We start from the raw sequence: 10,252 nt of genomic DNA, 5'->3' as shown, positions 1-10,252 counted from the left end.
TGATAGTCCCATGGTATTTAAAGCTGATAAGGTGAAATATAATGGCCTCTTTTGTTTAGTAGATGGATGATGTAATAGTTCTGTCTGACCTAAAAATTGATCAATCAATGGAAGGCACGTTTTAACCTGCAGACTGCTTATAAATGGTTGACCACGAACATTGTTTGGTGTACTTGATATTCATAATTTATTACTTTGGTTGCCTGGAGTAGATGTTGAAGTCACATGGCACGTATTAGTTCCTATACTGGCTGGATCCAGCTCCTTAAGACAGGTCTCTGGACTGAATAATGGCAAATGATGACATGATGACTAGTTTAATAGCCTCCTTGAAGGGAGAATTCAATAATATTTGTCTCTAACATTCCTATTATAATTGCTTGCTGGAATATTCATGTAAAAGTGGCACCGCTGCAGTCAAAACAAATCCCTTTCAGGGTCTGACCTGATATTAATAGAATATTTTTTGTTCAGTTTATGTCTGAGCAAGCACAAGGTGACACAGTGATTCTGATGTATATAACCTATAGTACATCATGCAGTAATCAACATGTTGCTCATGGCATAAGAACACAAGAACTCAATTTAGGTTGATGAATGGATAACCCAGAATCTGTGGAATTTTTGGAGGACCGTCCTAGGCTGGAGAGATGTGTTATAAAACATTGGGAAACATTTGATCCTCCCGGTGTTTTGTGTTTCTACATGCCACATTCATGCAAGGAGGAATCTTTGGAATGAAGAAGGAGAGATGGCAATCACATCACTTGGAGGTTATAGCTCTGGGCTCAGGCCAGCTGGACATTGGTCAGCAGGACTGGGCTTTATCTATATTTGAAACATGCTCTAGTTTTAAATGTCCTCTAGTTAACTTTAACCCTTTAGCTGGGCATGCAACAAATCAGTGAGGGCTAATAGCACATGCTGGTGTTTGCAAATATCTGTTGCTTTTGTATTGAATTGGAGTCAATTAAAAGACACTGAAGATGGCAGAAAATCTCTTGACTTCGAGAGATAATGAATCAAGGTTTCCAGGGAGCAGTTGGTGATGGTTTTCTTCTTTCTTGCCAGTCCTGGTAGGGAAAAATTTCCATGTTTTAGAGTGAGTCCTTGAGGTGAGGCAAGATGGTGTGATGGTATGTGTGGGAGGAAGATCAGTCTTCCTCTGCAATTGTCACGCATGATCTGCGGAGAATAGTCTGAACTGCAGATGTTCCCTGCTTACATCTATGGCTCCTTCACTGCCTTGAAAGCCATAAAGCAACAGAGCATATTTTCAGAGAGGTGACGTTATCTTTCCCTTTTTCTGCCCTGCCTCAGATCTGTGAAGTATTCAAGAAGCATGAGCATAAAGAGGTACTTGTTTCTGTGTGAGACAATAGTGTTCTTCCTTAGGAGTGTTATTCTCTTAGAGTCATGGACAATGGAGCAATCTCATCTGTGGCTCAGTAACTGTTGTGCAGTATCCTGGTTTTAAGTAGCTGTCAAGATCTCTCTTTCCTGCAGAGTTAAGAAGGTATAAGCACGAGGCTGAAGTGAAATATATATATGTATAAGCATACGTATATACATAAATTGAAAGTGGAAAGAGAGAAGGAGGAGGGAGGGAAGAAGTGAACAAAGGAACAAGTAAGTATCAAAAGCACTTTAGCAACTTTCAGGATGAAAGGTGCTACAGAAATATTTGATATTATCGCTATTACTTTTATCAATAATACAATATTGCTAGCTCGCTTACTTCATTGCGGTCCCATTGCAACACTGATGCTGTTACCTGGCCTATTTTAAAATGGATTGGACTTTAGTTCTATCTTGTGCTAGGTAAGAAAGCACTCTGTGAACTCCAGCTAATGTGCTTCAGAGTGACAAAACAAATATGTTTTATGAAGCCAAATAAAAGTTTGCTTCATCAACCACTTCAGAGTATAAACAACTGCCAGCCATCTAAGAGAGTAGACATCCTTTTATTTAATCGCAAATTAAAAAACATAAACCACCTTAAACACAGAGCTACTGTCACATCAAATCAATACAATAATTGTGCTCGAGCAGTTGTAAGGCACATGATGCTCAGCATCTTGCATACTAAAAATAAATCAATCACCAGAGAAATAAGCAAGTCTTATAATATATGAGCAGATTATGGCATATTAGCACATTTTGTATTGTATGACTGCTTTTCCCCATTTACTGAATGCATTTAATACAGAGGGGGAATTTTGTCGTCTGAAAGTTGTTAGCAATTCCTTTTGTTCTGGTGAATTCCTGCTAATGAGATAATCACTGGAATAAGGCAAGAGACACTCAGGTCATACTCAAACCTCAGAGACAGGCTTTGCTGCAAACTGTGAGCTGTTCTTTATTGTTTTTAGGCCGATGGATGTGAGGATTTTAAATATTTTTTTATTAAATATAGTAATGAAGAAATGTATTGGAGACTGAAATCCTTGACCTGCCTGAATAGTTACCCTCTGGCTTACAGGGAAAAATAATAATAATAAAAAAGGTCTTAAAACAAATGTCCAGAGTTTTGCACTAACTTCATTAATAACCTAGGGTTTGGTCTTGTTTTCACTTGACCACTGAAAATATCTCATGGGTATGGAGGGAGAGGTGGAAGAACAATGGAAGAACAAGCTGCTTTCTCACTAGTGCACTGAAGAGAGGACACTCTGGGGGCAAAGAGCATGCTGGCTGATTCATCAGATGCCTGAGAGGAGCAGGGGTCTTTGCTTCCCCAAGTGTACAGATCAATTGTTGTCACAGCCTGACCTGCGCTGGACCTAAGCTCTGGTGAAGTACCAGCTGAAGTACCTCGTGTAACACTTCTGAAAGCTTTTGGTACCTGCTGGGTTGGGAACAAAGGTGCTGAGAGGGGCCCTTACCGTAATAAAGATTGACCAGGGAAACAAAGGTGCCAGGTGCTTCAGGACTCGCAGCTCACCTTTTTTTTTCAGAGAGGAGACAGTTTCTGTTTTCCCCTGTGACTGCTCCTTCCCTACCCAGACATCTCTCAGCTCTGCTCTGTTACACAGGTGTCAATAAATACCTTGCCAGCAAACCCAGCAAAAGGCTGAAAGCCTCCCTGTGATGCTGGGGGCCACCAGCTTTTGCAGCAGTGCTGCTCTCATAGCTTATCCAAAGCTACTGATTTTAATCCACAGGTTTTTTTCTTTTCCATTCTTCTTGTAAACAAAGCTTTAGAAGTGCTTGACATTTGCAGGATTCAGCTGCAAGTAGCTGCTGCTTTTCTTCCTTCTGTTCTTGCTATACCTGACTGTCTAGTCTCTTTTCAACCCCTGAGTAGCCCCAAGGAGTGCATTTTGTTAACTTCAGGCTTATTGCTGCACGTTGATGCCACAGGGAGGGACGTAAAGGTTGGAGCAGACTTGCTCTTTGTTCAGATTTCTCACCATGGTGTTTGCTCTGAGCTCCAGTTTATGGTGTCCAGATTGGCAAAAGCCAAAGAGCTATCTCAGAAGAGCAGCTTCACATCGCTCCCTACCAGCCACTGCAGCCAGGGAATTTGAAACTCATATAAAGGGTAATAAAGGGGAGATTATTGAGGTAGAGCTGGAGAAAAGCCCAAAGGAAGTTATTGTATGGAAGTCAATTCTTTCCTAGTGTTAACTAAGGCTGCCCTTCTCTTTGTGTCAGTACTTTATTGCCCTGATCTGAGAAAGACAAAGTTTATTGTCCCTGGACACTAAGACACCGTTGCTGCTGGGTTCCTCCCATCCACAAAGCTTTCAAAGGTATTTCAGCCAAAGATGGCTGCAAGCTGCTCCTGACAAACCAAGGCATAAAAAGCTGAAACATGTTCCCCTGAAAGCCAAAGGCAAAAGTAGGCAAAGAACCCAGGTGTCCTGAGGCTCCCGTGCGTGTTGCTGCCTGCGCCACGTGGCCTTGCTGGTGGCGAGAGCCTTTCGCTTTCTGTTTGAAGGTTGTGCCAGGGGTTCTAGCTTGGGGAGCTGCCATGGTGCCACTCTAAAAAAAGCAAGAAGTACCAACCTGATGCAAACGGAGATTTATGGGGGGGATAAAAGTCTTAGTGAGGAACCAAGGTGCCCACAGAACAAGCCCCAGAAGCATTTGGCAGCCAGCCCTAGGTTCTCATCTTCAGCCCATTACCCTACTCGCGTTTCGGGGGCTGTGGAGTGATAGAGCCAGTTTATCCAGATGATACCAGGGAGGTGATAAAAAGGAGTCACCAATTAACTCCAACTACGGGTGTTATGTAATTGGAAGCATACGGCCCCACGGGGGGCTGCTTCCCTGGGAAAATACCACACGAGGTCAAACACCGGCACTTCTGCCAGGCCCAAACATGACTATGTCAGCTTGTTCCCCCCAAGGCACTAAGCCTCTCAACAAAGTGTCACCCACCCTGTCAGCTCCTGAAGATGGGCTGAGACAACGTGTCCTCACAGCGGTGGGCAGCGTCCTGTGTGGAAAGGGCCAAGATCTTCTTTCCACTGGGATTGAATTGCAGGCAAGAGTGGCTGGGTTGGAACCTGAGCTGGGTTCCCCCCTAGTTCATAAAATTAGGCCACTTGTTGCTCTGGGCTGTGAAGGGTGCCTGGGGAAGGGAGAAGGTGACACGGGACACATTTTGATCCCGGATGGCTGGTCAGAACCCAGCTATGTAAGCTGGGTGATTGAAGCTGCTCACAGGTCAACATCTTAATCTCCTCCGAGTCAAAAAGCCAAGAAACAGCAAGAGGGGCAAATTTCAGCTGGGTTGGCTTCGATTGACATCTTTTTTATGAGTTGTGCTCCGGTGGCAGATGTCGTGCATTAGCGTTATTTACGCATTAAGAGACCTATAATTGGAGACTAGCAAGTGTCCTCATCACAGTTGACCTTATTTATGGAGGAGCTGACATCTGAATGTCAAATTTGCATCCATGACTTTTCTCCCCCTAATAACCACTCTAATATGCAAATACTGAATGGCAAAAGAATGAAAATAAATAAAACAGCTATTTTGGTTATCTCTGGGAAGATTTGTGTTTGCTGCGACTTTGGAGGCTGTACTGAGATTAGACTCTCACTTAATCAAGAAGTAAGTGAGAAAGAAAGACATTTCGGATGCAGGAATATGTGAATTGTGAATTGTAAATAGCCCGCAGTGCAATCTAAGGGAAGAAACAAGTATAAAGCATATTACAGAGCCATTTGCAGTTCTTTGTTCAGGTGTAACTGACGCTTACGGTTATTTCGTTAAATATTCTGTTTATATGCTTTTCCGTCCTGAATAAGAAGTTATCCTGATCCCTGGAGTGAAGGAGATTCACAAATACCTGCATTCTTGTGCTAAAAGCAAGGCATTAATAGAGCTATGTAACTAAAGGATATGAGACATCAGCAGGGAAAGGATCAAGGAACAAACTGTTCCCTATTGCAATGGTAATTCTGTCCGGAGATGATACCAAGTGAGAGAAGAAAGAGCCTTTGGTGCTTGGCACGGTCTGGGTAGGAGACTTGGAATTTCACTCTGGAAAATGTTGTGATCAGTCGAAGAGCTTCTTTTTTCATGTCTCAGAGCTTTGGGAGGGCCTGGCAGTGGCATGCTTAGTGATCAGAAGCTCCTTTGCCACCTCAGGAATGGGGCCCATCATCCATCATCCAGCTCCCTCCCACAGCTCTACCCCGTGGCCCCAGGGGGATCAGGGAGATTCACTCCATGTTGCTCTGATTGCCCCAGGCTCTCTGTAAAACCAGTGGTGACAGATAAGCACTTCTGGAGGGTAAACTGTATCCTCAGCAAGCCGAAGTGCCCTTTCTCTTTTCCATGATTATCTGGACAGGTGATAAGGCTCCTAATTTGGTGCCTGAGGTAGCTGCCTAACTTCGGTGGTATGAATTGCTCCCTGGGGGTTTGCAGTTACATCTCCAGGGACACATGATAATAAAGCAAAACAAACAGCCCAGGATTTTCCAGGCACAGTAACTCTTTATGAGGAGAGCATAGAATACAAACCAACCCATCCCAGACAGAAAATACCTGTCTGTGTTTGCCTGCTCTGTTTTCCTTGCTCCTGTGTGTTTGGTCAGAGTCCTTCTGAATTCTAAGAGTCCGCTTTCCAGATGGAAAGACTCTACACAGTGTCCACTCTCCAGGGACTAGAGGACTAACTCCTCTGCTTTGGAAGGCTGAATGTCTTCACTCATTGCTGAGTCTTAACAACTGTCCTCTTTGGACTAGCAGGCACTGCCCTCCCTTGCTGAGTACCACACGCATTTCCCAGTCAGTGAGGCATCTCTGCAGCACACCACAACGGGCATTTGCTACAACCAATTGACATTCAAAATCTGTGCATAAAGAGATGACACAAATTATTGTAGTACAAACCTCACAATTAATATTTTGAGGGTTAGCACTGAAATTGTTGAAATGTTTTTTTTTTTTTTTTTTTTTTTTTTTTTCTAGCACTTCCTGAGATTTTATTTTTTTTTCAAAACAATGTGTTTGTTTTTTTTTTTTTTTTTCATAGCTGTAATAAATTTGCATTAAGAAGGTTAATTGTACGAAACGCCAGAATGCAAAACATCTCAACATCGTTACATTTCAGAACTTGCTGATCAGATGCTAACTCTTTCCTTCCACAATACTGTTTTTATAAAACTGTCAAAGTGTGACTTAAGAGGAAAAAAAAAATATCTTTGGCACCCTTAATTGTGTGGGAAGTAGGAAAACACATTGGCTGGTGGTCTACAGGGCCAGATTTATGTACATGATGGAGTGCCAGGCACAGAATTATAACTGTTGCTATAAGAGAAAAATCAGGCCCTGTCTAACGCAGGGGTATAATTCTCCTCCATCATGTTGTGTCAGTGAGAAAAGCATCTCTCTTGTGGCATGAAAGAGCAGGGTGCTCATATGAACTAAGTTTATCTAAAGAGGGATGGGGGAGAGAATGAGATGAGCTGGCCTATACAATGAAGAAAACTACAGGTTTCGCTGTGTTATTTGCAGAGACTTTATCTACTTGGTTCGCAGATGGCCGAGGGGAGATGCTTTCAAGGCCTTGCTGGCAGACTCATCCATGGAACTGAAACCTGTCAGCATGTGATAATTTGTGTTATTCTATATTTAGAGCAGCAAGTCACAGTTGCAGTTGTTCACGTCTGGTCTTTAAAGTGTCAAGGAGAAAGCGAGCCTTCCTTAGGCAGGCCTGAAAGTCCCTGAACAATCTCTGCAGAATAGATTTTGCTGCTTCATTGCACCTCAGTCAATACCACCGTTTATTCTGATGATGGAACATGAGGTTAAATAAGGGTCTGTTGTAATTAACATCTGCAACTCACAGGTCCAGACCTATTCGTGACTCATCTTGGCTCATCAATACAGAATCACAGCTCCTCAGTCCACATGGATGGTCTTGGCCGGATGCAGGTTGTTTTACTCTTCTCATGGGCTTGAGCATGGATCCATATTCCATGGCTGGCTCCTTTCTGTACAGCCAAAACTGAAATTGCAGTGGAGGTCTGCCTTGTTTCTACTTGGACTTTTTTCTTCTACATCTCTTTCTCGACACAGTCTGGCTGGGATCCTGGTGTTCTGCTCGAAAACACATATACATATATATTTTTAAGTATAATTTTGCCAGTTTCCTAAGATAGGACTGAAAAGACTGGAAATATTGAACTCTTTCCACATCCCACATCCCATTGATCTTGGGTCAAAGTATAACGTTTCAACACGATTGAAACATTTAGTTCAAATGTCAGCTCTTTAAAACAACATTTTTTTAACAAAAGAACAACCATTTTCTTTTCAGAAGTGTGTTTTGAGCAACAACATGACAGCTTTCAATTCAGAGACTGTTACAAGTGGCACATGCTGATATTATCTGTTTCATTTTTTTGCAGAATGAAATCTCACAACAATCAGGAAATTGTTGTGATGAAAGCAACTTCTTGCAAACCTCTCCCTGCCCCCCAGCAATCTGACAAAAATATTCTCCCCATTACACCCCTCCCAACTGCTGCACTCTGCTTTTTTTTTTTGACCTGTCAGTCAAAGTGAGTTTAAGCTTGATGGCCTGGCTAATCCTTGGCTACTTTGCTTGGATCAGCTGTGTTGCAAACCTCTCCGCTATGTGTACCTGTCCTCCAAATAGAGGCCTGAGGCAACCAAAGCATTTTCCATGAGTCATGGAGTAGCCACCAGATAGCAGTACTATTCCACTTGGGCAGACTGGGGCTACATGGTGACCCAGCCTTACCCGGCACCTCTGCCTCAGTTGTCAATGCTAATCCATCCATTTCTTCACTTTCTCATTCTTCATTTTTATTTTTCCAAACAGCACAAGCATGTGAAAGTAGGAGAAAAAAATGGAAATTCTACCTCTATTACTTCTGCCATAACAAGTGAATGTAAAACTATTCATAAAAAAAAAGAAAAAAAACAATCATGACGGGATTCAGAAACTGCTAAAAATTTTGAGTCACAATAAGGGACCCTAATTTGTCTGTTTTCTGTTTGTTTCAGTGGCAGGTGAAGGAGGGTTGATTTAATTATTTTTTAAAGAGAGTGAGACAAGTGTTGATTTAGCAGTTTAGTCATCAAAGTAATTCCACTTACAGAGCTGCAGGACTCCAAAGAAACGTGTTGACGAGCTAGGATTAACATCCTGCATGCAACAATGCAAGAGCTATGCTGACTTCCTGTGTAACGTACAATAAAAAGTATTTTTTGGAAGGAGGCTTCTATAGAAACTGGATTACAAAATATTTCTTAGAATGGAATGAGACCAGGCAGCAAACAGAAAAAAAATACAGAAAATAGCAGTCATAAAGACTACTGACTACTGATGAATAAATTTCAGCATTCATAAGATCAATAATGGAGTATGAGTTAAATTAAGAGATAGATAGAAGGAAGAACAGGAGAATTAATTTTAAAATGAATTTTGGAGAGAAATGGAGAGCTGATGAGGCAAGGAGAGACAAGCCTGATCCTTCCAGGTGGCAGGAACTTCCCAGAGGACAATCACAGGTCCTGCTCTGGTGGCAGGAAAGAGGTTAGAAGGGTGCAACCAGCCTTGATAAAGTGGAAATAACAAATTCTGTACACTAAATATCATATCTTTATGTAAGGTACAGTGAAGTGCATTTTATGCTGCCTTACAGAGTCCCTAGAAATACTTCTTGCCCTGGTGACTCCCATAGCAGCTTGCACTTTGCAGCAATGAAGTGGAAGGGAACGTGCTCTTAAGATGCCAAGGGCCATTTTCCAAAGTTGCTGGCACCTAATTTATGAGTATGGAGTGTGCACACCCGGGATCTCACTGATCCGTTGGCTATCTGGGCTAACTAGCCTGATGGGCATAAAAGGCATGATTTCTACAGGTGCAACAGGCGTCAAAAGGCAAAAGTATGCATGCACAACTATGCCTGTCCGTTTCCCATTTAGAGATGATATACAGGGTAAAACATACATCCAAGAGAGCAGGTGTTGGGGAGGGCAGCAAGCCGTGCAGTATTTCTGCTCTTCCTCACATAGTGTCTGGTTTCTTTGCTCTGCTCTCCACCTTGTCATGGAGAAAAAAGGGGGAAATTAGGTTGGCTGAAGATCATGCTGGGGACCCATTTGGAAGAGATTTAGTTCAAATTTTGGCAGAGAATCTGTTGGGAAGGGTGTGATGACAATCTTTTCTGCCCTGGCTGATTGGTGAGCCTGAAGGCAAGTGCACAGCTGTACATGCTCAGAGGGGCTAGGGATGGAGGAGCGATGTCCAACCACGTCACTTTTTTCTACATCCCCACCTCCTCCACAAAGGAGAGCCCAGAAGCTTTCAAAGTCAGAAAAGCTCAAACCGTCTGTGTGGATCACAGAGCTGGAAACAACCTAGGTTCTCCAATCTGTGGTAGCAGTGAGCTCTGCAAGGTAATGCTGCACAGAAAGGTTTCTGCTATGTATTCTACAGCATTTGAGAAATTTTAGGTAATATGTTTGTTCCCATCCACTTGGTTCCTTCTTGGATACACGTTTTCTTTGAGAAATGGGGAGAAAAAGAAACATGAGGGAAAACAGACCTGAGAAAGAAGACTGAGGAAGAATAGAAAGTGAAGAATATAAAAACTAAGTGTTTTGCATAGATGTTCTATTTTAAAAAATTATAGAAAAACAAAACAAAACAAACAACAACAACAACAAAAAAACATGTTTTGCCTTGGATTCTGCTTAATAACAACAATGTTCATTCATGTGTGATTTTTACTTTTCCATTTTTCTACCACCTCC

Source organism: Aythya marila (assembly GCF_965140915.1).
Source record: "Aythya marila genome assembly, chromosome: 11".
Classification (NCBI taxonomy): domain Eukaryota; kingdom Metazoa; phylum Chordata; class Aves; order Anseriformes; family Anatidae; genus Aythya; species Aythya marila.
Note: the sequence above shows the minus strand (reverse complement) of the source record.